At 39.9% G+C, this 26,497-nt stretch overlaps 1 long non-coding RNA gene across 5 annotated transcripts in view; it reads left to right on the top strand.

Moving 5' to 3' along the window:
- LOC103101996 (uncharacterized) overlaps positions 1-26,497 on the top strand; it is a 93,143-nt gene that overhangs the window by 51,412 nt on the left and 15,234 nt on the right. For all 5 annotated transcript variants that reach the window (XR_008915339.1, XR_001626588.2, XR_008915341.1 and 2 more), the window contains 2 exons: positions 22,670-22,874; positions 22,961-23,222. This is a non-coding gene — a long non-coding RNA (uncharacterized LOC103101996). The remainder of the gene's footprint in view (positions 1-22,669; positions 22,875-22,960; positions 23,223-26,497) is intronic.

Genomic DNA, 26,497 nt, shown 5'->3' on the forward strand with positions numbered 1-26,497 from the left:
CTTTGTGCAGATAGGGTTGTTGAATGAAGTAAAGGAGTATCTTGCTTTTGCTGTCCTTTATACCTCACCCACAGTTGGCACTTGGTGAATATTTGTTGAATGAACAAATGAATGAATGGGCTTAAATCTCCCAGATTTTCTCTCAGTGCTGGTGGGAGGCAGGGTGAAGCTTCAGATATCTGTGAAATGAGAGGGTTGGACTAGATGACCTCTATGGTCCCTTCCAGCTTCAAATCCTCTGATCTTAGGAAGAGAAGGTGATTTTGTTTTAAACTGAGCAGTCAGCTTCCAGGCCTGCTGCAGGTCTCTGTGGATCCTGCTATGGTGGGAAATACGTCATTGTTGGGAGAGAAAAAGCAGAGGACATTCTTTCTGAGTGTGATCTGTTATGTGTGTGAGTTGTGTTGTACGTTTGCTACCCCTTGGTGCCACCCTTGGGATCCTTTGCCTTCCAAGTGCCATTCCTAGGAGGCATTCATATCCATTCAGTTCCCTAGTGCCTGGTTCCCACCCCCACCAACCACCCAGCTCTGGTGGCTGGCGTCCCTAGTTTGCTCTTGACCCCAAACCCTCGGGCATGTCAAGGAGCCAGGCTCCCTTAGCTGAGTTCCAAACGCAAGCAAACAATGGTGCCATTGAGGGCTGGGCTGGGGTTAGGCTCCCATTGCCTGGGCTGCGGGTTGCCAATGAGGGAAACAGCTGAAGGCTGCTTATTCTGCTTAGACCAAGTCATAGCCAGAAATAGGTGTCTGGTGGGTATCTCTAGGTCTTGTTGCTTAGCTCCTGAAGGACCAGTCTTGTGTTTGGATTGGGCTCCTACTGAATATTTATGGAACTGAGGTGAGAGGAATTTAAACAGGAAACAAATCTATTTTGGGGGCTTTAGGAAGGGAGCAGGGTGGGGAAGTACCCTTCACATGATGGAGTGAAAAGAGCCCTGATCTGGGAACCAAGAGATCTGAGCTTTAGGCTTATTATCCTGGCCACTGACTAGCTGGGCAAGGGTCTTTGGGGAAGTAAGTAGCAAAAGGAGCATGTAGTAGACAGGTCTTTGGACTTGAGGGCCAGGATTGGTTTTGATTCCCCTCTGTATTCCTTATTATAGTCAATTTGCTTCTCTGAGCTCAGTCTATTCATCTGTAAAATGGGTAGAGTAAGGCTTAAAATACCCAGAGGTCGTTGTGAGTATTGATGAGATAGCATATATAAAGTACTTTGTAAGTATAAAGATGCTTTATAAATGGCAGCTGTTATCATCATCTCCCCCCCCCCCCCCCCCCATCATCATCACTACTGCTACATGTAATTTTTGGAGTTTATAGGGAGGATTTTCAATGACATCAAGTTTTTCAATTTTTTTAATCTCTAGATTTCAGACATTCTTTGATTTCACTGCTTATTTCATCTAATCTAGGCTCAAGAATGAAGTCATTTCTTACATATAATTGCCCTACAGTGATCAGCAGTAAGTTGTTATGAACTTGGAGCTGAGGGGACTCTTGACAAAAAAGTAGAATAAAACTAGTAATCTCTCTTTCCAGTTTTATTATTATGTAGAACTGGAACATAATGAAAATATTAATGTCTTCAGTCCATTTCATGCCCACTTGGGGTTTGACTTCTTTGGGGGTCAGCACTGTCTGCACTGAAACATTTCCAGGTGGTGGGATATTTCTGATTTGTTTGGGAGAGAATCTTGCCTTTTCTTGTGGGGAGAGGGGCAGAACATGGAAGAATGCCACATGCTAAGGTAATCATCATTGTGGTTTCCAGTAGGATCATCTTGCAACCGTGGGCCACCTCATCTATTCCTTTGACTCTTAGGAGAAGAGACATTGCACTGACTGGGATGCCAACCCAAAGAATAGTATCACCATAGCTTAATTTGCTTAATGTATATCAGTTTGCCAATGTTTCAAAGTTCTTGCCAGGCTTCCACAGCTCCCCTGGCTGTGTCAAGGTGCACGAAGCCTCTGGTTTACATCATCCAGGCTAGAACTCCCCTATTTTGTTGCACTCCCACCCCCATGGTGTGGGTTTGTCATTATTTATTCTGGAGTCTCAATATTCTAGTCTATGAAATGAGGGACTATGCCTCTATTCTCTGTAAGTCTAGTAATAAAAAGAAAGTATGATACCATACTAGGTTTAATACTTCCCTGTGTGACCCTGGACAAGTCACTTAACCTCCTTGGATCTTAGTTCCCTCATCTATGAAAAAAAAGGAATTAAATTGGATGGCTTCTGAGGTCTCTTCCAGCTCTAGCTCTATCATCTCAATATCATTCTTGTAATGTACTATTATAGTGTACGTTTGTTCTGCTTCCTTTAGAGACTGTCATCTCCTTGAGAGTAGGGATAATTTCTGATCTCCACTCTGTATCCCTCTTAGCGTCTAGCACATTGTTTTGCCCATGGCAGATATTTAATAAATGTCTGTTGTACATGACTAGAGTGCACATGCACAACTTTCTCTAGTTGTTCTGGAGAAATAAAAATTCACATTCACTGCTCTAGGCTGCAAACAAACAAACAAACCTGGAGTTGGAAGGGAACTCTGAGAAGACATTCCAGGTATTCTCATTTTACAGAAGAAGAAACAGAGGCCCTGAAAAGTCAAGTGATTTGTCCAGAGTAATAAAATTGTTCACTGTAGCTAGAATCTTTTGACTTCAAGTTCTGCATTCCTTTCACACTGTACTTAACTGAAAGAATGGGTCAAGAGGAAGTGATGGAGAGAGCTCAATCAGTGGTCACTTTGAAGCCCAGAAATAGGAATGGGGAAGACTAAGAAAGATGTGGCCTTGGGAATGACTGCTTTCTGTCTCTACTCAGCCTGACCTGAGTAGGAGGAGTCTTCTTCCCTTTGATCTTTTCTTCCCAGCCTCCTCTCCTATTTTTTTTTTTTAAATCTTACCTTCTGTTTCAGTAACAACTCAAAGAAAGAAGGACAAGGGCTGGGCTATTGGGATTGTAAGAATTTAAATTTAGGTTTTTATGCTAATATGAAAGTTCTAAAGTAATATTGTGGTCACCAATTTAAAAATATTACAGCTTAAGTCAAAATGACTTTTAGCAGCTTTATTTACAAAGAAGTGGAAAGAGTGAAAGTGGAAACATGTAGATAGACAGATTCTAATAAGCCTACCAGCCCTTCTGCGAAGCCAGGCTCAGCCCTAGCAGGGCTTCCCTAAGGCTCTATTTCCACATGGATTTCCCAATAATCCTCATTCGGAAGTCCTGATGGTGTCTTCAGTCAGGGTTCCACCAATGCAGCCTCCTCCAAAGCCAAGGCAGGAATCTCTGGAACCAATTTCTCCAAAAGCCAGGAAAGGAAGGCCAGCTACTCACTCAGCAAGCTGCCAAATGATCCAGGGAAAAAGTCTCCTCCTTCCAGTCTGGCTCACTGAGGCAGAGTGAATGATTGAATTCTGGAGCTGGCCTTTTAAAAGCAATTTTCTTAACCTTACTTCCTGTCACTCCCCCACTTTACGGGAACCAATCTCAGTCTTTCAATTTGCCTAGCACAGCCCAAGGAGGTGGGGCAGTGACCTTTGGAGGTGTGAGCTTACTCTAGTAAGTGACTTGCCAACTCTCTTACTTAGTGTCAAGTAGGGGTACTTTAAGTTCTTGGTTTGCTTAGCTAAAAATAGACAAGGGGAGAGTTAATCCTATCTTCACAGGATTAAGTGACTTACCCAGGGTCACACAGCTAGGAAGTGTCCGAGACTGGATTTGAACCCAGGTCCTCCTGATTCCAGGCCTGGATCTCTAGCCACTGAGTCACCTAGCTGTCCCTATCCTTTCCAGTTTTTGGGAGAGGAAGTAGACCGTTCTAGGTGAGGGAAACCTTGGCAGCTCTGCAACTGTCCTTGTGTGTTAGACTATATAGGAATGATTAGGAGTTAGAATAATTTGTGGGTCCTCCCTGCTTTAATGCCTAGACAGGGTTCTTGTGTTTGAGGAAGCATTCCTCAGCAGCTATATTTGTCCCTTGGGAAACAATGGAGAGCTTGTGGGTTGGATCCCCTCTGTGACCTCTAGGAGCTGACCTTCTGCATAACTGTCAAGGTCTGGAAGTTCTTCAACCCTCCCCTTCCATCCCTCTGTAGTTTCTCTTCTCCCAGGATCCCCAACATCATCTTCCATCGTCAGCATTTATCCCTCAGGGTCATCAAGTAGTCAGAACAAGGTTGCCATTAATTCTCTAAACTCCAAACAAAACTTAAAAAAAAAAAGTTGTTTTAAATTTCTCAAACATCAACAAACATGAACATTTCCTTATGCAAAGAACAGAAAAAGAAGATTGCAGATGACACTCTGAATATTTGTTATGTACAACTTAGATTTTTAAAAACTATATATTAATAGAAATAGGTATTGAGTGATAATATATGTATAAACCAGAGGAATTACTTGTCAGCTCTGCGAGTGGGGAGGGAACAAATGAGAGAGACAACACGAATCATGTAACTTTGGAAAACTTATGTGTACATTTGTTATTGGAATAAAAAATATATATATATATATATTAAATTCAGTAGGTCCAATGCTGCCCTGCTTGTCTGTGTCTCCTGAATTCTCTTCTGTTCTCTTTTGAATAACAACAAAAATAGCATGCATTTATATAGTGCTTTAAGATTTGTAAAATATCTTATAAATATTACCTTATTTTATTCTTATAGCAACCCTGGATGCTATATCATGTATATTAAAATGATATTTTATTTTTCCCCTGTTACATATAAAAATAATATTTTCCTATCATATTTAAAAAATATTTCATTGACTCCTTCCCTCCCTCCTTTCCTTCCTTCCTTCCTTCCTTCCTTCCTTCCTTCCTTCCTTCCTTCCTTCCTTCCTTCCTTCCTTCCTTCCTTCCTTCCTTCCTTCCTTCCTTCCTTCCTTCCTTCCTTCCTTCCTTCCTTCCTTCCTTCCTTCCTTCCTTCTTTCCTTCCTTCCATCCTTCCTTCCTTCCTTCCTTCCTTCCTTCCTTCCTTCCTTCCTTCCTTCCTTCCTTCCTTCCTTCCTTCCTTCCTTCCTTCCTTCCTTCCTTCCTTCCTTCCTTCCTTCCTTCCTTCCTTCCTTCCTTCCTTCCTTCCTTCCTTCCTTCCTTCCTTCCTTCCTTCCTTCCTTCCTTCCTTCCTTCCTTCCTTCCTTCCTTCCTTCCTTCCTTCCTTCCTTCCTTCCCTCCCTCCCTCTCTTTTTAAATCACTCCTCTTAATATCTATTATCCATTGCAACCATTGCAACAAGCAAGGAGTCCTACACATAGTTGATATGATATTCTCTCTCTACTGCAAAAAACCAACCCCAAACAAATAAACAAATAAACCTTTGTTTATCCATTACTCTCAATAGTATCACCAATCTGGGGGCAGCTAGGTGGATTGAGAGCCAGGTCTGGAGACAGGAGGTCCTAGGTTCAAATCTGACCTCAGATACTTCCTAGCTGTGTGACCCTGGGCAAGTCACTCAACTCCCATTGCCTAGTCCTTACCACTCTTCTGCCTTGGAACCAATATAGTATTGATTCTAGGATGTAAGGTGAGGAATTAGAAGAATATATCTATATATAGCTCACCAGTCCTCTTCCTTTTTTGATCTTATTTGCCTGCCATGATGTTTCTCATGTAAAAATTATTATGATGCAGCCTGCTAACATCTACAGTATGCCAGGGATACAAATAAGAAAAAGGAGCACAGTCCTTGGCTTCAAGGAACGTATAATCAAATGGGGTAGGGGGTAGGGGAAGGAATTGTCATCTATAAACATGTTAGATACAATATAGCATGATGAGAATAAGAGAGAGATTCAAGTGCTACAGATTTTTGAGGTGGAATTCCTTTTAGCTGGAGGGCTGAGATTAATTTTCAAGAGTCAAAGAAATAACTCCATTCCAGAATTGGACCAGGCTACCTTGAAGGTGGATCAATTTCTTTTTCTTGGAGGTTCTTTGAACTGGGTGACCACTTGTTGGATATGGTATCATGGGGATTTCTTTTGTTTATGGGTTGGACTAGGCAGCTCTAAAGTTACTCTCAGACTCTGATTTGGTGAAATTAATCATGAATGATGAGATTTCAGACCTTTTTTCAGGAAGTTAGACATTTTTAGGCAAAGTATAATGTTTCACACCATTTAGGCATTTGACAACTTACTTTATTTTTATTAATTAATTTTAAAGTATTTTTTCATTGTGACATGATTCATGTTCTTTCCCTCCCCTTTTCCCTCCCCTCTCCTGGAACCAACAAGCAATTCCACTGGGTTATACATGAATTATATCACTCAATACCTATTTCCATATTATTCATTTTTAATAATCTCTTAAAAACCCAAACCCACAAATCACATACCCATGTAAATAAGTGATAAATCAAATGCCTTTCTTCTGCCTTTCTACTCCCACAGTTCTTTCTCTGGATGTGGATAGCATTCTTTCTCATAAGTCCCTTGGAAATGTCCTGGATCATTGCATTGCTAATAGTAGCAAAGTTGATTATATTTGATCATTCCACAATGTTTCACTTTCTGTGTTCTCTTGGTTCTGTTCAATTTTCTCCACATCAGTTCCTGAAGGCTTTTCCAGTTCATGTAGAAATTCACCAGTTCATCATTCCTTATAGCATAATAGTATTCCATCATCATTATATACTATGATTTGTCCAGCCATTCCACAACTGAGGGACACCCCCTCATTTTCCAGTTTTTTGTCACCACAAAGAGTATGGTTATGAATATTTTTGTACAAACGTTTTTCCTTATTATCTCTTTGGGGTACAAACCCAGTAGTGGTATTGCTGGATCAAAGGACAGGCAGTCTTTTAAAGCCCTTTGGACTACTTACTTTTAAGGCTGAGGGGCCGCTAACTTTAACTTTAGAGTGCTATGTATATGATTTGCTTGGGGGGAGGGTGTAGAGAGTTACCAAAATCAGATTTGAATACTAAGACAACCAATCAGCACTGGCTCCTTTGGAGAGAAAAGGAAAAAGATGGGGAATTGTACATGTTCGGTTTTTATCCTGGAACCTTGTGGGACTGGGTCCCCCTTTCCCCCCTTACTCCCCCCCCCCCCCCCATGTCCTTGAAACTATTTTTATTTGTTGCTGGAAACCAAAAATACATCGAAAGCCAAATGTGCTGGAATGGTTTCCCACGTGCTGTTGGGGTTGAGAAGAGGGATCTTGCCTAGAGGAGTGAACAGGCTTTCAAGCTGGCTTCTGGAACCGGTTGAAGCTGCAGGTCTGTGTGGGTGTGCAAACCTGGGGGGATGGTGCCAGGTTCAGTAGAATGCACTGAGAGATACATGGCTGGTTGGCAAGAGGAAGGAGGCTTAGTGATGTGGTGGTGGAGACAGCCTTGCTTGAAATCCTTGAACTTCTTTAGTAGCAATCTAGTGTATTCAGATAGAGGTTTGTTCACTCAACAAATATTTATTGAGGACCTACTCCTACAAGGCACGTGATGGGGGACAGGGGTATAAAGATGTGTGAGACCCAGTCTTTGTCTGTCACAGGCAAGATAAATAGCTATAGTACAAGGGAGTGTATGATCAGTGTAAAATGCGTATTTTTGACTAATCCAATTAACAAAGATTTATTGAACACTTGCTATGGGCAGATCCTCTGTGGCAAGGGGTATGAAGTTGAGAAACAACACAGTTCTTGTCTCAAGGAGCTTACAGTCCCACGAGGATGAGGAAGGTAGAGGAATCATCTATATTAATAATTATGATAGAAGGTAGAATGTCATAGGGGTAAAGGATAGAGCCAGACAAGATGCAATAAGAATTTTGAAGAGGTGAGAGATCACTTTCAGCTTGGGGCTGGGGCTGGGGTGGGATCAGGAAGGCTTCATCCAGGATATGACAGCTGACTTGGACCTGAAAGGGAGAGAGGAATTTCAATGGGTAGTGATATGTAGAATGAGTAGAATGAGGGGGTTCCAGCCTGGGAAAATGCTGAGAAGTGAGGCTACTTGATGTCCAAGAGTAGAAAAGAGCTCAATTTGGCTAGAATAAGGAGTGTGCGAAGGAGAGTGAGGAAATGTGAGTGAAAAAAGACTAGAAAGGTAGATTCAAGGAGGGCCTCAAGTTCCAAGCTAGAGCACTTGTATTTTGATCCTGTAGAATGTGGGGAGTCACAGAAGATTTTTGAATAGGGGAGTGACATGGTTATTAGGCTTATGAATTAGAAAGATTATTTTGGCATCTGAATGAAGAATGGACTGGAGAAAGGATTGTTAATGGTAGTGCACATCAGATGTGATGGGAACCTGAACCTAAGGTAGAGACAGAGGGAAGAAATCTGAAAGATTGCAGTGACTGAAATAATGTTAAGGTGTTTTTTAGTCATGTCCAACTCTTTGTGACCCCATCTGGGGTTTTCTTGGCAAAAAATACTAGTGTGGTTTGCTATTTCCTTCTCCAGATCATTTTTCAGATGAGAAACTGAGGCAAGCAGGTTTAAATGACCAGGATCACACATCTAGTAAGTGTTTGAGGCCAGATTTGAATTCTCAAAGATGAGTCTTCCTGGCTCCAAGCCCAGCACTCTGTTCATTGGGTCATCTAGCTGCCTCTTGGTTAAAATAATAGGATTTGGAAACTGATTGGCTGAGGGGTAGAGGGACTGAGAAGAATCCAAGATGACCCAAATTTTCTAGTTTGCATGACTGGGAGGAGGGTGGTTCTAACAATAAAAATCAGATAAGTTCTTCAGGAGTTCAGAGGAAGGAATGCTATTGGTAGGTAGCTGGGAAGGCTTCATGGAAGGTTTTTGAGCACAAATCTCACAGCAAGCCAGTGACAGAAGTCATGAGAAACTCAGCTTTTTGACATCAAGTCAGCATTAGACAATCTCTTTGGTAGATCTCCCTAAACCCCTCTCCAATGTGCCTATCTTTATTATAGTGTATTACAATTACCCATGTCTCATTACCAGAAGAGTAATAAGGAAAGTCTTTTCCTGAGCCTGTATCTGTCATTGGAGGATTCACCGTGAAGCTCTTCTACTTCTTTTGAAGTTTTGATAGAGAATTATCGTGTATATCTTATCCTTATTAGACTATGAGCTTTACAAGGGCAGGGGCCTTATGTTGGTTATACAGTTAGTAAGTATTTCACTTCTGACACTTGCCAATTGTGATATAGGTGAGTCACTGAAGCTCAGTCTCTTCATCTCTAAAATGGGAATAATAATACCTACAATATCCTCTTCATAGTATTGCTGTGGGGCTCAAATGAAATAACTGTTGGAAAGTGATTTTCAAATCTTAACCCCCTATAGAAATACCAGTTATTATTGTTATCATTACTAAAATGTATATTTCTCCTCTACTGTCTACTATAGCATTCTGATCATATTAGGTATTTAATAGATGTCTATGGTAATATGGCACATTTTTGTATCTCTAATTGAGCTCTTTACACATGGTTGTCTTCTCTCTGTCTCACAGTTTATAGGGATTACAGAGACCAGATTCTTGAAAATACATAATACTTAACAAGAGAGAGAGAACCCATTTTTTCCCTCTTCTTTAAGTGTAGGTACAATTTTTAAAGTTTATTCTTAAAAAGAAGTTGCCATCCCACAAATTAATTGATGTTTGACCTTTTTTGGAATCCTGAACAACAGCAATATAAAGGGGAATAGAATTTTCTGGTTGATGGAGGTTAAATAAGAATAAAGTCACAAAAACACTGGAGCATTTGAGGACCTAGATTCATCTGGTGATGCCTGAGCCCTGCTGGAAGTCCCTTAAGTCTTCCTAAAACACAATGGCTTGCTTTCCTGCTTTAGAAAGCAAGGCACATTTGGTCCTAATAGAATCTTTGGTGATGATTCAGGATCTTGCAATACTTCCAAGGTCATTGTTATGAATATAAATTTTGATTGTACAAGACTATGCATCTTCAGTGCTTCCCTATTTCCTGTCAAATAAGGTTCAAATTCCTTTCTCTGGCATTCAGTACCTTCCACAATCGGGGGACACATGACCTTTCTCCCTCCCACCGTACTTTAGGCACAGGGGTCTTTTTACTTACATTGTGCTCTCTTGACTCTGTCTTGTTCACACTGTTTCTTATACAACAAATGCACTTCCTTTTCCAGCCTACCTTTCCTTTCACTCATTGAATTCCTACTTATCCTTTAAAATTGGTCTCCATTAGCCTTTCCTTGATTTTTCTATTTAGGAATGATCTTCCCCACTTCAACTTTCCATAGGATGTTGTTTAGCAGCTCCCACAAAGTTGTGTAGTATAATTATTTGTGATGTCTTTTATATCCTCATTGGACTGGGAGCTATATGAAGGCAGGTAATGTGTCTTATTTAGAATTTTTAGCTCTCCAAGTACCTAGACAATACTCTGAATACACCTAGTGCTTCACAAAGTTTATTGATACAAGTTATTTTCCAATTGACAAATGGTCAAAAGATATGAATAAACAGTTTTCAGATGAAGAAATCAAAACTATCAATAATTATGTGAAGAAATATTCTAAATCCCTCTTGACTTAAGAAATGCTGGAAAGATTTTCATGGACTGATGCAGACTGAAATAAGCAGAACCAAGAGAACATTGTATACAGTTACAACAATTATTGTAAGATAATCAACTATGAAAGACAGCCTTTCACAGCAATACAAGGGATCTGAGGAACTTACAACAAAGAATGCTATCCACCTCCAGAGAAAGAATTGCTTGAGTTGGAATGCAGATCTAAGCATGAGATTTTTCATTTGTTTTATTTGGATTTTTATTTTGGCATTTTGGTTTAATATGATTATTCTCTTAGAAAAATGAACAATCTAGAAATATATTTTGCATGATAATACATGTATAACCAAAAAAATAATGTTTATTGAATGAGTAGGTGAATTAATGAATGACTAGATGTAGAAGATATATGAGAAAGAGCTGAATGAAGGTTAAAAATAAGCTGCTACAAGAGTACCTGGGTTCAAATCCTGGTAATGGCATTACCATTGGATAAGTCACTTAACGAGGCTTCAGTTTTTCACCTGAATAATGAGGTTGGATGGCCTCTAAGGTCCCTGCTAGTTTTAAATCTATTATCCTAAGGTATACTTTGGAAGAGATGCCTCCCCCATGAAAATTCTAATTTAATTAGCTTATATTTGCTAAAAGTGAAGTGCAGAATACATTCCTGTTTTGGAGGATTCTGAATTTGTCTTATATATTAAAAATGGAGCATTAGAATAGTGCTATAGTAGAATACACATATAAAACACACAAATTCTTGGAGATTTTTTTTTCCATTTTGAAAATGGGCATACTGTGGTCCCAGCCATGAAAAGTAGCTTGGATAAATCAGTGAGGGCTAGAACCTTGGAAACCACATCCTAGTGCCCAAATTCCTTGACTATTAAGCAGAACTTGTGACCTCTAGAGAAAAGGGATGAAGTGGTTGTGAGTGTTGAACTCTGTTATCATGGACTCCTTTGGCAGAGGAGTCTTTTAGAAGAATGCTCTTGTGTTGAAATGTTGTCATGGTGGCAGTTGATTCTGAGAAAACCTAGCTTTACCCCAACTATAGCCAAATATGTTCTAGAGAAAGAATTTCCCAAACATCTGAGCTGAGTCAGGTGATGGTCTCCCTTGATATTTTTCATGGGTGGGGGAATAGGGATTCTGGAGAGAAGAAAAAAGAAGGGGTTAAAGTTGGGAAGAACTCCCATGTTCTCCGTGTTATCAATAGGAACCACTGGTTCAAGAACCTGCATTCATCTGGCTTGCTTGCTTTTTTACTTAAAATACTTTGTTTTTCTCATTACCTGTAATTACAATTGTCAATGTATATCTTCCAAAATTATAAAATCCAAATTGTATCCCTCTCTCCTTTCCCTCCCCACCTCCCAGAGTTGGTAAACAATCTGATCTGGGTTGTACATGTATTATCATTATCAAATAACATATTTCCATATTGGTCATTGTTGTAAAAGAATACTCATATAAAACCAAGACCCCAAAACAAAAACACAAATAAAGTAAAGTGAAAAACAGTATTCTTTGAACTGCATTCTGACTCTAACAGTTCTTTCTCTGGAAGTGGATAGCATTCTTTGTCATAAGTCCTTCAGAATTGTCCTGGATTATCATATTGCTGAGAGTAGTCAAGACTTTCACAGTTGATCATTGTACAATATTGCTCTTGCTTTGTAAAATGTTCCCCTGGTTCCACTTATTTCACTTTGTATCAGTTCATATAGGTCTTTCCAGTGTTTTTGTGAAATCATCTTGCTTACTTTCCCCAGACTTTTTGCATTTTCACTTTTTGCTCATATTGTTCTCCTTTTCTGCATTGCAGTTTTGTTCCTTTTTTTCCCCATATCAATTGTACCTATCATTCAAGAACCAGTTTAAGTTCTAACCCTTCTGGAATAGTACATTCCTTGATTGTCCTCTACCCCAGTCCATAGTAAACTCTGACCCAGGGATCATAGGATTTAGGGCTGAAAAGGAACTTGGTGATCATCTTGTCTAACCCCTTTATCTTGTTTCTTAAAAAATCTTATTTTTATTGATATCCTTTGCCTTTCCTTATCACCATTCATCAATATTTCCCTTCCACCTCTCCTTCCTGTAATTTTTCATTGTAACAAAGATAAAAAAGAAAGAACAAAGCAAAAACTCATCAACTGTGTTTGATATATGCAGCATTCTAGATCCATAGTTCCTTATCTCTTCAGTGAGGAGAGGGAGTCATGTTTTCTCAATTCTTCTCTGGGTATCACTTTGACCATTATAATTCATTTTTCCCCCTTCCTTTTTTGCTTATCTATATCTATAGTCATTCGGTGTATTGCTTTTCGGGTTCTTCACTCTATATCAGTTCATATAAATCTTCCTATGCTTCTCTGAATTACTCATATTCATCAGGTCTTACTTGAAATGATATATGCCATAATATTTATGTGCCACAATTTATTTCATCATTCTCCACTAAAATCTATACTTTATATAAGGAAAATGAAACCCAGAGAGTTTAGATGACTAGTGATGAAAAAGACCCCTTTCATTTTGTGCCACTAAGTCTTGTAGCCTTTCTTGTTTGCCAATCATTTAGTTCTCATCATATGCATATTGTATTATTATTTGAGTTTTTCTCAAGCATGCATCTTTGCTCTCTAGCTAAATTGTTAAACTCTGAGTTCAGGGACCATGTGAAATACTTTGTGTTATTTCTCTATGCTCACTTTACACAAGGCTAGGTATTCATAGTTGACACTCAATAAATGTTCATGCAATGAAGAAACTGGTTGGAATCTTGATTTCCTGAGTTGTTTTGGGATTAGAGATGAGGGGTAATGAACCTTACTGTTCCAAAACCTTTAGGTGAAAAGTGACCCTGAGCAAATAGTCTATTAGAAGCCAGGCAGCTCCCTTCAGCCTCAGGGGGCTGGGAACTGAAGTTGCTTCCCAGTTCACTTACCAAACAGGTTCTGTAACCACCATTTTACCCAGGGCCCCATAAGCCCAGCAGAGCTGTGAATCGGCTATCTGACTCTCTTGTGAGCTTAGAGAATGTGAGAGCTAGAAAGGAGCTTAGATACCAGTTAGTCTTCTTTCTGAGAGGTTTACTTAAACTGGAGGCTCCCCTCAGGGGAAACTTTGAAAGACCAGTTGGCTCAGCCTGGGGAGTGGGAGATCAGAAGTGGTGAAGGAGAGACTGAGGAGACAGAAGAAGGCTGAACTTTTCTTGGTATTAGAAAGAAAAAAAGGGGGCATCATGGGTTGCCAGTTTGCAAGCATCTGGAAAACTGATTAATCAAACAATATTTGAGACCCAGAGTCAAGAGAATTGGATTTGAATTTAGAGGTCCCAGGTATGACTCAACTGCCCTTGGGCAAATTACTTAATCTCTGGGAGCCTTGGTTTCCTTATCTGTAAAATGGGAATAGTAATATTTGCATGACTTATTTCATAAGGTTTTGGGGAAGAGAACAAAAAATCATGATAATATTTTATAAACAAAATGCTAAATAAAAACCAGCTATTACTGATTTATTATCTAATTCTGTGCTAGGCTTTGAGGAATCCACAATTCTGTGTGATTGGTTGTACCATTTTGAGCCACTTAAATAAAGAACCCCAAATAACTTTTTAAAAAGTTGGAAAAGATCCACATTTCTTCATCAGCCTTTTGGAGCACCTATTATTTAATGAACTACTATTTACATGGAATAGTTCTGTGCTGGGTGCTAGGCTGGGAGATGATGCAAAAGTATCTTTTGGTATATACTCTCAAAGATATTGGGAAGTTGGGAAGTAGTTGGGAAGGCAGGGTTGACATAGATGAGACAATATGTAGTGTAGCAGAGAGCCCTGGACTCTGGGAGGGCCCAGGGTTCAGGATACCTAGATTCCACTGTTAGATCTGCAACTAATTAGCAGTGTGATTTTGGGCTAATCACTCTCTCTCTGGCCCTTAGATTTTGTTTCTGTTAAATAAGTGGGTGAGATTGGATGTGATGGTTTTTCAAGTACCTTCCAGATCTTAGTTTCCAACCTATGAGTGGGAGACAGTTGCTGATAAAATGTAGAATTGAAAGACAGTTTCAACAATTGTGGTACCCACAGTAAGGTGTATGTAGAGGTCTCAGGAAGAAGGAAATGCACAAGCTCTTGACTTTGGAAATGTAAGGCTTAGGATGGTGCTTTTGGCCACTTAGGGCGGAAGGTACCTGCTGCAAGTAAAGGAAAGTTTTCTGACCTCTCTGAGTGTCTGTTTGTAGAATCCCGGCAGGCAGCAATTCCCATCCTAATGTGGGCTGCTGGGTGGCGCGATGGAAAAGCCTTCCTTTCCTGTTCCTACCTGTGTGTGTCTAAGTGGTCTGTCTCCGCCCCTGCTGGCCGCAGAGCCCCTGGATTGGCTGCTGTTTCTATGGTTACCGCAGATCCTGAGGCCCCGGGGAAGAGCAGTTGGATGGCGAAGTTGCCATCTCCCCGACACATGTCCCTCCGGATCAGCCAGGAACTTGACAGGGAGACTGTGTGTGTGTGTGTGTGTGTGTGTGTGTGTGTGTGTGTGTGTGTGTGTGTGTGTGTGTGTGTGTGTGTGCCTGGGTGCACTGAGGTGCTCGTGATCCAGGAAGCAGGAAACAAAGAGGAGGAGGAAGAGGGCACAGGAAGGAAAATCTAGTGTCCTGGGAACTGGGATTGCCCCCATCAGGTTATCCACTGAACAGGCTTATTTTTTTCCCATTAAAAAAAAAGAAGAAAATAAATGTGCTGTGTTTGGTGTGGAAATGATGTAGATCAGGGACTCTATTCCTAGCCTTATTTCTCCCTGAACTTAGAAAAAACATGTCAGCTCATCTTTAGTCCCTTGCCTGAAAGCACACACAACACAATGTTCCTCCTATTTGTCCAGCTGCTGCGGCTGTGTTCCTATTAGACTTCAAAATTTTCCCCTTCCATGCTCTCAAAAAAAAAAAAATCCCCAAAGACAACAGTAGCAACAAAAATACCTTCTCCCAGGTTTAAATTCTGTTACACAGGCTCCATCTAAAAGTTCGACTTTTGTTATTTCAAAAAGACTTTCCTTTTTTTTCTTTCCTTAAAGGGGGAAAAACCAGAATGAAATCTCTTATGTTGTTCCTGGTACTGGTTAAGAGAGAGGTGGTTGTAATGGACCCTGCCTTTTAAACTCACAGGACTAACAAGACTGAGTGACTTGGTCAAGATCTTAGAATAGTATATAGCGCATAAAATGCCAGAGTTAGACACCGTGTAAATCCTGCTGAGGCTCAGGAAGTGAATGACTTGCTCAAGGTTACAGAGAGAGCTGGTGGCAGACTCAGGACCCCTGATTCATATCAATTCTTTCCAATATACCTCATTGCTTCTCTCTTCCTGCCCATATCAGAGGATATGGATATGATGAAAATAAAATCATTTTTGGCAAAACTGATGGTTTAAGGGTTGATGGTAGGGAGATTAGTTTTAGGGAACAGAATTATAGAATTTTTGGACTGGGCAGGGGAGAGGGAATCTCTATGGAGACCATATAATTTACACCTAGCCTCAATTCAATTACTACTTATTGAGCATTTATGTGCAAGGTGATGTGGGGAATGCAAAAGCATGTTTCATAACCTTATGGAATTTACTCTGTTGTTGGGGAGATAAGATATGCCACAGGAAACAGTGGCAAGATGGTATGGTTGGAGAGTAAGCAACAAAAGGATTGGTACAGACACTAAGTGTTATGGGAATTCAGTGAAAGGAGATTGTTGAGGGTTGCAATAGTTGAAGAAGGTATTCTGGAGCAGATGGGACTTGAGTTTATCCTTGAGGAAAGAATAGGGCTTGAATAACACAGAGAGAAAGGGGGAGGGAAATCCAGCAGGAGGGAGAAATAATATGCTAAGAATTTTCTGAGGACAGTGATGAGACTAGCCCCAGCTAAGATGGATGGTTTATACTGGGAAGTATAGAAGAATAAGGCAAGCAGATAGCAAGGGTTCCTTAAAAGGTTTTCCTAGTTTAGACCTGGATGATGGAGTTGATACTGGAGAAGCAGCAGGTGTAGCCGAAAGGGCACTAGATTTAGAGTTAGCTAGGTTTATGACTCAGTTTTACCACAGTCTAGGCCTTCTTTGTCAAATCACTTAACCTCCCCAAGACTCAATTTCCTAACCTGTAAGATGGGGATGATAATATGTATACTCTGTAGCCACAGTGTCATTGTAAGAAAAGAACTCTGTAAACCTTAAAAGGGTGATATATTAGTATGGCCAAGAATAACTATTGGATTAACCAAAAGGATAGTTCTTTGAAGGGGCTCTGGGCTATGCTAATATATTCTTGCCTCTGGACAGACATGACAAAGTCCCTGCTTTCATCTGATGAATTATCATGGTGAAAACAAAAGAAAACAAAACATAAAAGACCACATTGGAATCTATCTAGAGGAGGGACATCAGAATGGTGAGAGGGATAGAGACTATGTATAAAGATTGGTTGAAAGACTTGGGGATGGTTAGCCTAGAGAAGAAAAAACCGGGGGGTTATGAAAGCTATCTTCAAGTATTTGAAGGACCCCCATGTGCACCAACAATTAGTTTTGTTCTGCTTGGCTTCAGAGGGCAGAACTAGGAACAAGGGTGGGAGTAGGATCCAGAGGTACAGTTCTTGGATGGCTGTAATGGAAAACCTAAAAGTTAAAGTTGTTCAACAGTGAAGTAGGCTGTTTTCTGAGGGAGAAGGGGCCCTATTTCTGGCTTTCTAATTAAAATGAAGCAGTGTTGTGAAGTAGGTACAGCATGGGATTTAGAATGAAAAAACCTAGGTTTCAGTTTTGGTTCTGTTGCTTATTGTGTATTGTGTACTTGTGGAAAGTCACCTAACCTCTCTGAGCCTCAGTTGTTTCATCTGTTAAAATGAAGGGTTTGGACTGAATGGTTTCTAATATTTCTCCATGATCCTAAGTGCTTTGCTCTGGAAGTACAAGATATTTGTAGCTATGGTGAATCTTTACTGTTATCCACTGGGGTCCTTTAGTGCTTCTTTTTCTTATTTCCTCTTTCTTCATTCAGTCACTACCTTTCCCCCCTTGCTCCAGATATGCTGTCAACTTCCCTTTTTCCCACTGTGGTAAATGTCTATTGATATTCACATTGACCTTTTGGGAGAGTCAAACACCATAAACATATAACCAAGAAAATGAACTCACTGAGTACAAGTAGAAACAAGGTAATGTGGCAAAAGAGCATTGAATGGAGAGGGGAGAGATGTGACTATGGTCTAGGCTTTCCTTCTAACTGAAATCTGACCTTGATCAAATCCTTTCCTTTCTCTGGGCCTAACTTTTTCATCTATAAAATTAAAGAGTTAGATTAGATGATTTCCTTCCTTCTTTTCCTTCTTCCATCCTTCCCTCTCTTCCTTCCTTCCTTCCTTCCTTCCTTCCTTCCTTCCTTCCTTCCTTCCTTCCTTCCTTCCTTCCTTCCTTCCTTCCTTCCTTCCTTCCTTCCTTCCTTCCTTCCTTCCTTCCTTCCTTCCTTCCTTCCTTCCTTCCTTCCTTCCTTCCTTCCTTCCTTCCTTCCTTCCTTCCTTCCTTCCTTCCTTCCTTCCTTCCTTCCTTCCTTCCTTCCTTCCTTCCTTCCTTCCTTCCTTCCTTCCTTCTTTCCTTCCTTCCTAACTGTATATTTTTTCTAAGGCAGAAGGGCAGTAAGGGCTAGGCAACGGAGTTAAGTGACTTTTTCAGGGTCACACAACTAGGACATATCTGAAGACAGATTTGAACCTAGGACCACCTGTCTCTAAACCTGGCTTTCCATATACTGAGCCACCTATTTGTCCCTATTGGCCCATATATTTTACCAGTTTAACTTGATCCTATATTCTCCTCTTGAATACTTTGCCACTTTGTTCTGTTGCTGATAATACTTTGCCAATCCTCAGTTCTGGATTTGCTGCAACTATCCCCTTCCTCCTCTACTGCTGACAGTGCTAGAAAAAGTCCTCAAACTTTGTCAACCCCCCATATGGACTGTTGATTCCTTCTTCTTCAGCAGATTTCAACCTCCATCATCCTCTCTATGTCTTTGTCACAAATTTACAACCTCTTCCTATCTATAAATTTCTTTCCTAATGTTCAAGTCTTCCTCATCTTCAAAAAGTCTTCATGACATCCTGCTTTTCATTTCTTCAAGCCTTCCTACTTCTTTCTTCTCCTTCTCATCCAGACACCTTGAAAAAAGCTATCTACATTCCCTGATTCCATTTCTTTTACCCCTCAACCCTTTGTAATTTGGCTTTTTATCTTATCACTCAACTAAAACTTTTCTCTCTAAAGTTACAATGTTTTCTTTTTTTTTTTAAACCCTTACCCTTCCATCTTAGAATCAATACTAAGTATCAGTTTCAAGGCTGAAGAATGGTAAGGGCTAGGCATTGGAGTTTAGTGACTTGCCCAGGGTCACACGGGAAATGTCTGAGATCACATTTGAACCCAGGACTTCCCATCTCTAGACCTGGCTCTCAATCCACTGAGCCACCTTGTTGCCTGCCCTAGGTGTTCACTTAACTGACAAATCTGAGTCTTTTCTCAGTACACATCCTTCTCTACTTTCTGCTTCATTTAACATTATTGACCATCCTTTCCTCTGAGATACTTTCCTCTTGGAGTTTTGTGATGCTGCTCCTTACTGGTTCTCCTACCTGTCTGAATGCTTCTTCTCTAACACCTTTGCTGAGTCATCATCCATATTAACTATGGATATAGCCCAAGATTCTGTTAGGCTTTTCTCCTTTTATACATCTTCACTTGGTGACATCATCGGTTCCTGTGGGCTTAATTATCATCTCTATGAATATTACTCACGAAGATCTGTGTATCTGGTGTGTTTCTCCCTTATTCTTCATTCCAATGCTACCAATTGCCTATTAGATATATTGATGGGATGTTGCTAGAATGTTTCAAACTCAATACATCCAAAACTTTATCTTTCCTCCTAACACCTTCTGTCTTTGAGATTCCTCTTTTTTTTTCCATCAAAAGCACTACCTTCCTTCCATTCTTCCATGTATGTAACCATATTATCTTCATCTCTTCCCACTCTCCCACCCTACATATTCAATAAGTTGCAGAATCTTGCTTTGTCTACCTCCACAACATCTCTTGTGTCTCACCCCCTCTCTCTGCTCACATAGCCATCACTTTTATTCAGGTCCTCATACTTTTAGGTTAGACTATTTCAGCAGCCTCTTGATTGGCCTTCCTGACTCAAGTCTCTCTCTACTCCAGTCTATCTTGCTGCCGAAGGGATTTTTCTTAAGCATAGCTCTGATCAACAACAACCCCAACAACTCCAGTGGGCTCATAACTCCTTTATTTAATAAAAATTTTAAATTTTATTATTATTATTTAAAAAACCCCTTACCATCTGTCTTAGAATCAATTCTGTGTATTTGTTCTAAGACAGAAGAGCGGTAAGGGCTAGGCAATGAGGGTTAAGTGACTTGCTGAGGGTCACACAGCTGGGAAGTATCTGAGTTCAGATTTGAACCCAGGACCTCCCATCTCTAGACCTGGCTCTCAATCCACTGAGTCACCCATCTGCCCCCTTATAATACCTTTATAACAAAATATAAACTCCTTTTTTAAGCCCTCTACAAATTTACTCTAACTTGTGTCTTTCCAACCTCATTGAATTTCACTCACTCTCTTTTGTACTCTGTGATCCAACCACTTTGACATCATCCCCTATTATCTCTTCCTTTAGTCACCGATGAAAAGATGGACCTTCTCATTAACAACAACCACTTAAAAAATATCCTCAATACCTCCAGTGTCCTGGAGCAGATTACCCCCACAACCATCCATCTCTCCTCTGATCTTCAGTCTCTCCTTTTGTATTATTGGTTCATTCCTGGCTTACAGACATGCTTAAATCTCCCCCACCCTTAAAAACCCTCACCATCTCTCCTATCACCCCACCCTCACCTATCATCCTATATTTCGCCTCCCTTTCACAGTGAAACTCCTAGGGAAAAGCTGTCTATATTTGTTAACGTCTCCTCCCCTCTCATTCACTCACTTCTCAACCCCTTGTAGTCCAGCTTTCAACCTTATCATTCAATGGAAATGGTTGTCTCCAGACTTACCAATGAGATCTTAATTGTCAAATTCAGCATCTCTTTCTCAGTCTTCATCCTTCTTGACCTTTCTATAGCATTTGATTGACTACTCTCTCCTCTCTGGGGTTTTTTTCCCCTCTCTCTTGGTTCTAAATCTATTTGTCTGGCTACTTCTCAGTCTCCTTTGCTGAATCATCATCCATATCCCACCTCTAACTCTGTGTACTCCAAGGCTTTATCCTAGACCTTCTCTTCTTTTTCTACATTCTCTCTCCATGACCTCATCAGTTCCCATGGATTCAAATTCCCAGCTCTATACAGCTGACTTCTAGATCTATATACTGGGTCAAGTCTTCATCCTGAATTCCAGTCGCATATCACCATTTGCTAGATATTTAGAACTATATATCCCATAGGTATCTCTTTTATTTATTTATTATTAAATTTTATTTTCATTTACACAAAGAAACAATTTCTGACAATTATTCTCTGACATTTTGTGATTCAGATCTCTCTCTCCCTCCTTTCCTCCCACATCAAGACAGTAAATAGTCTGATATAGGTTATATCAGTGTTTTCATGCCATACATATTTCTATATTCTATAGGTATCTCAAGTTCAGTATGTCTAAAACAAAAATCATCATCCTCCTCCTCTGAAAATCTCCCCCTTCATCTTCTGAACCTCCCGGGCTCTGTGAAGTATACCACCCTTCTACAATCATCCAGGTTTCCAGTCTCAGACTCTTTCTTGATTTCCCACTTAGTTTTACTACATATATACAGCAGATTGCTCCAAAAGATCAATGCAAATCTTTGATTCTACTTCTGTAATCATCCTCCTATCTCTTCTTTTCTCTCTCCTTACCAAGATTGTGCCAGACTGTTCAATCCCTTGTCATAGCCCTTGTTGTTGTTGTGTTGTTGCTGATTTGTTTCAGTCATATCTGATTCTTCTTGACCTTATTTGGGATTTTCTTGATAAAGATACTGCAGTGGTTTGCCATTTCCTTTTCCATGTCATTTGACATATGAGGAAACTGAGGTACACAGGGTAAGGTGACTTGCCCAGGGTCATATAGTAAATGTCTGAGGCCAGGTTTGAACTCAGGAAGATGAGTCTTCTTGACTCCACACCTGGTACTCTATCAACTATACCACCTAGCTACCCTCTGCCCATCACCAAGAAGCTCTTATTGCCTCTGGAATCAAGTCCAAACAGTTCTGTGGACATTTAAATTCCTTTCCAACCTGTCTCTGGTCTACCTTTTCAGCCTTAATGTACCTTTTGTCCTTTAAACTTTACTGTACAGACAGACAGTACATTTTGCTGATCCTCACACATGACTTTCAACTTCCATCTTTTGTACAGGTTGTCCTCTATGACTGGAATGTGCTCCTTTTTTTTTAACCTTTGCTTCTTAGACTCTCTAGTTTTCTTCAAAGCCTAGTTCATACATCCCTTCCTACATGAGACTTTTTCTATCACACTCTTCCCCCCTTCCCCCAGATGCTAGTCCTTTCCCCCTCCCTAAAATTACCTTGAATTTGTGTATACTCATATGTGTGTATGTGGTCTCCCTGGAAAGGATGGAAATTTCTTGGAAGAAGAAACCATTTCTTCTTTATTATTTGCATTCCAGCATTGTTTCTGGAGCAAATTTTTATTGTTAATTAATTAATTTAACTGATTAATGTCCATAGCACATATTTTAGCACTGATGTAGCATGACCCTCCACTAAGCCCTCCTTCAGTACCTCATTGTGATATAGAGGTGACTCTGGGTTCTTGAAGACTATGCCAGTCAAGTGTAAGCAAAGGCAGGTCTTATCAAGTTGGAAAGGCATGGAATTAAGATTAAGTTTTAAACTTTTTGTTATGGTGTTTGATGTCAAAAGGCATCAAACTATGTTTTTTTGTCTGAGGACCAACCAAGGGTGGGCTGGTAAATGTTTAACATTTAGTTTGCTGGGGAAAAAAGTGTCTGAAGGACATACTTTTACTTTTAATCTGAATCATTAACATTTTCTCCATTACTTTCTTAAATCTAGACAATCTAAACAATAAGCCAGACACTGCTATGTGGCACAGTATGAATGCTTGCACTGGAAATTTAAGAACTGGCTCCTGTGAGCCATTTTGAATTGACTCCATCCATCACAATCCAGGGGATAACCTAGTTGAATTCAGAATGGCTCACTATCAGAAGATGGACCTCCATCAGGAAAGGACTTTTTTTTTTTTGTCACCACTAAGGTATGGAGAAGTTGAAATCTTCATCAGTGCTTTGAAGTTCTGAAGCAAGTATGTTGTGCCTTATTTTATCCAATTGTTTCCTATAGGTACATCTTCTCAAGAAGACTGTAAACTTCTTAGACTTCTGCCAAGAAAAGTTTTGGTTTATCTTATCTCCCTCAGTGCTAAGCCTCATATCAGATAATCAGCAAATACTGGCTATTTTTCAATTTTTGTTGAGATCTTTTGTTTTTATATCATCTTCATATTCTGATATATACCTCTGCCTTTCACAAAGCTATCCCTTAAAACAAAGAATAAAAAAGAGAAAGAAAAACCAATGCACATCTCACTGAAGTCGGATATTATGTAAGTATTCTACACACATAGTATTTCCTTGCTGCAAAGTAGGGAGGAAGGTACATTTTCATATCTATTTTTTGGGGCCAATCTCCTTCTTCATCCCTATTTTACATGACTCCTAATTAAGACTAAATCCTCTATCTGCTCAAGCGATCACATTCTATCCTGTCTCCTCCATTAGATTGCCCCCTTTGTCATACCCACTCTTTTATGTATTTTCAGTCTCTGCCTCTCTACTGGCTCCTTCACTGATACATACAAACATGTCTTCTCCATCTGAAAACCCTCACTTGATCCTTCCATTTCCTCTATTGTCCTATATTTCTTTTGACTTTTGTGGTTTAACTCTTTAAAAAGGCCATTTATGATAGGGGCCTCCACTTTTTCTCCTCTCACTGCATCCCTACTTTCTTCTGACCTCATATTTCCACCAAAACTGCTTTCTCCAAAGTTATCAGTGATTTCTTTAATTGCCAAATCTAGTGGTCTTTTCTCAGTTCTCATTCTTCTCAACCTCTCTGCAGCTTTTGATATTGTTGATCTTCTCCTTCATGATGTTCTCTTCTCTTTGGGTTTTTTTGGACACTGTTCTTTCCTGGTTCTCTTCCCACCTATCTTTTCTCTCTCTCTCTCTCTCTCAGGCTCCTTTGCTGGATCCTTATCTAACAAAGGAGATGTCCCACAGGGTTCTATCCTGGGCCCTCTTGTCTATATTACTTCATTTGGTGATTTCATTAGCTCTCATGGATTTAAATGCCATACTGACTATTTTCAATCTATCTCTTCTGCTCCAACCTCTATGTTGACTAGCAATTGTATATCTCCAACTGCCTTTCAGCTATCTCAAACTGGATGTCCAGTAGACAACTTAGACTTAACATGGCATGGCCAAAACCAAATTTGTTATCTTTCCCCCTACATCTTCCCTACCTCCTACTTTCCCCGTCATTATTGAGGGAAATTTATCCTCCAGGATAAATGTTCAGGTTCACAGCTTAGATATTCTGGATTCCTCACTATCTCTCATCCCCCATTTCCAATCTATTACCAAGGCCTATTGATTTCATCTTTGTAACATCTTTTGAATATGCTTCCTTCTCTCCTCTGACACTGTTCACATTCTGGTGCAATCCATCATTACCTCACACCCAGACCATTACAATAGTCTGTTGGCAGATCTGCTTGTTTTAGGGTTCTCCTTACTCCAAGTCATATTCCTTTCAGCCACCAAAGTGACTTTTTTGAAGTGCAGATCCATCTAGGTCATCCCCTGTCCCATCCCTCCCCAGATCGATAGATTTAAGACTCTCCATCACTTCTAGGATTAAATACAAAATACTGTTTGGTGTTCAAAGCCCTTTATAACCGAGCTTCCTCCTATCTTTCCAGGCTTTTTATATCTTACTCCTCCTCCTTACAACATTTTTCTTCAATCCAGTGATACTGGCTTCCTTGTTTTTCCTTAAATAAGTCATTCCATCTCTCAGGTGGGAGTAATCCTTTAACTGTCCCTCATCCCCAGAAAGCTCACCTTTCTCATCTTGCTTAGGGGCTTCCCTGGCTTCCTTTAAGTCCCAACTAAAATCCAATCTTCAACATGAAGCCTTTTTCAATTTATCTTAATTCTAGGGCCTTTTCTTTCTTATTTCCTAATTATCTTGTATATAACCTGTTTGTCCTTATTTGTTTGCTTTTTGTTTCCCCCAGGAGAATGTGAGCTCCTTGAGGGCAAGCACTATATGTTTGTCTTTTTTTTTTTTTTTTGGTATGCCCAGAGCTTAGCACATAGTAGGTACCTAATGTTTATTGATTGACAATCATGGTGGTTATAATTTAAAAAATTTAAACGAACAAAAATCTGTTTTCTATCTTCACTTCCTTTCCTCTATTGCCAAAAAAAGAAATACAAAAACCTTTAAAGAAATATACCTAGTAAAGCAAAACAAATTTCTGCATTGACCATATCTGGAAAACATGTGTCTCAATCTGCACTCTTGAGTTCATCACCTTTATGTCAGGGGTTGGGTAGCAGATCATTGTAATTTCACAGCATTGAGTTTCAATTATTTTTCACCAAATATTTAAGTTGAATTGGATCAGGTAGAATGACTTAGTTCCAAGTTGAACTTTACAAAATGAAATTCAAGAAACATTAAGTCTTTAATTAATATGCACAAGATGCTTTGCTGGATGTGATGGCCACAAATAAGAAAATAAAACTCTTCTTGTCTTCAAATTACTTCCATTCTTTTTGAGTGGAGTGGTGGCAGATAAAATATGTATACAGTCAAGTAAATACAAGGTAAGTAGAAGAGAAAGAGAGTACTAATAACTGGGCATATTTGGGAAGGCTTCACTGACTCTGGAAGTGATACATTTTAAGAAATTAAAAGAGAGAAGCACTTCTTCTCTTACCAAGTGACATGGTACAGCACATCCTTTCCTCAAGCAAGTTGGTTGCTGAATTTATGTGTCTATGGTGAAATTGGGGAGGCAGTAAAATCAGACCAGGTAATTATAGTGGGGCTTTACCTCTACACAGATTGGCAGAATGCCTCATCAGGAGGAGAGATGGAGGTGAGGTTTTTAGAGAGGAGAAATGACTGCTTCCCTGCCCAGTTAGCCATGTGGAGAGGAAATATCTGGGACTTAAGCCTGACTGATAAATAGGAACTGGTTCAATAAGTGACTGGGGATGAGTCACTAAGGAATAGCGAATGAGACACAATTAGATTCAACATCTTAGTGAGAAAGGGGAACTCCTCCCAAATCCGTCAACATGCAGTTACCCAATTTTAGAAAAGAGAGGCAAGACAAGATGTGAGCACTAGTTTTGAAGAAAATTGAAAGGTAAAAATTTTAATAACCAACAGCCTAGAAGAGGCTTGTAGACAATTCTAAAACACTTCATTTGAAGCTTAGGAAAAGCTTATACTAAGGGTCGGAAACACCAGGCAATTGTGGGGGGGAAAATCCCTTGCATGACTAAATAGAATGGGAAAATGTTGAAGGAAAAGAAAAAACTTTAAAAAGAATGAATGGAAAGCCCAGTCAAAGAGAACAGAGAAACCCCAAGAGTATGGAAAGACCCAGTTGTCAACTACAAATTAGGCAACTGAATTAGAATTTTAGGAGTAACTTTGAAACCCACTGAACTGAAGACTTGGGTTCTACTCCTGGACCTTCTACTTCCTACCCATCTAATCTTGGGAAAGTCATTTAGCTTCTCTGGGCCTCAGTTTCCTAGCCTGTAAAACAAGGATTAATGATACCTGTTTTGT

This window comes from Monodelphis domestica, chromosome 1 (genome assembly GCF_027887165.1).
Source record: "Monodelphis domestica isolate mMonDom1 chromosome 1, mMonDom1.pri, whole genome shotgun sequence".
NCBI lineage: Eukaryota > Metazoa > Chordata > Mammalia > Didelphimorphia > Didelphidae > Monodelphis > Monodelphis domestica.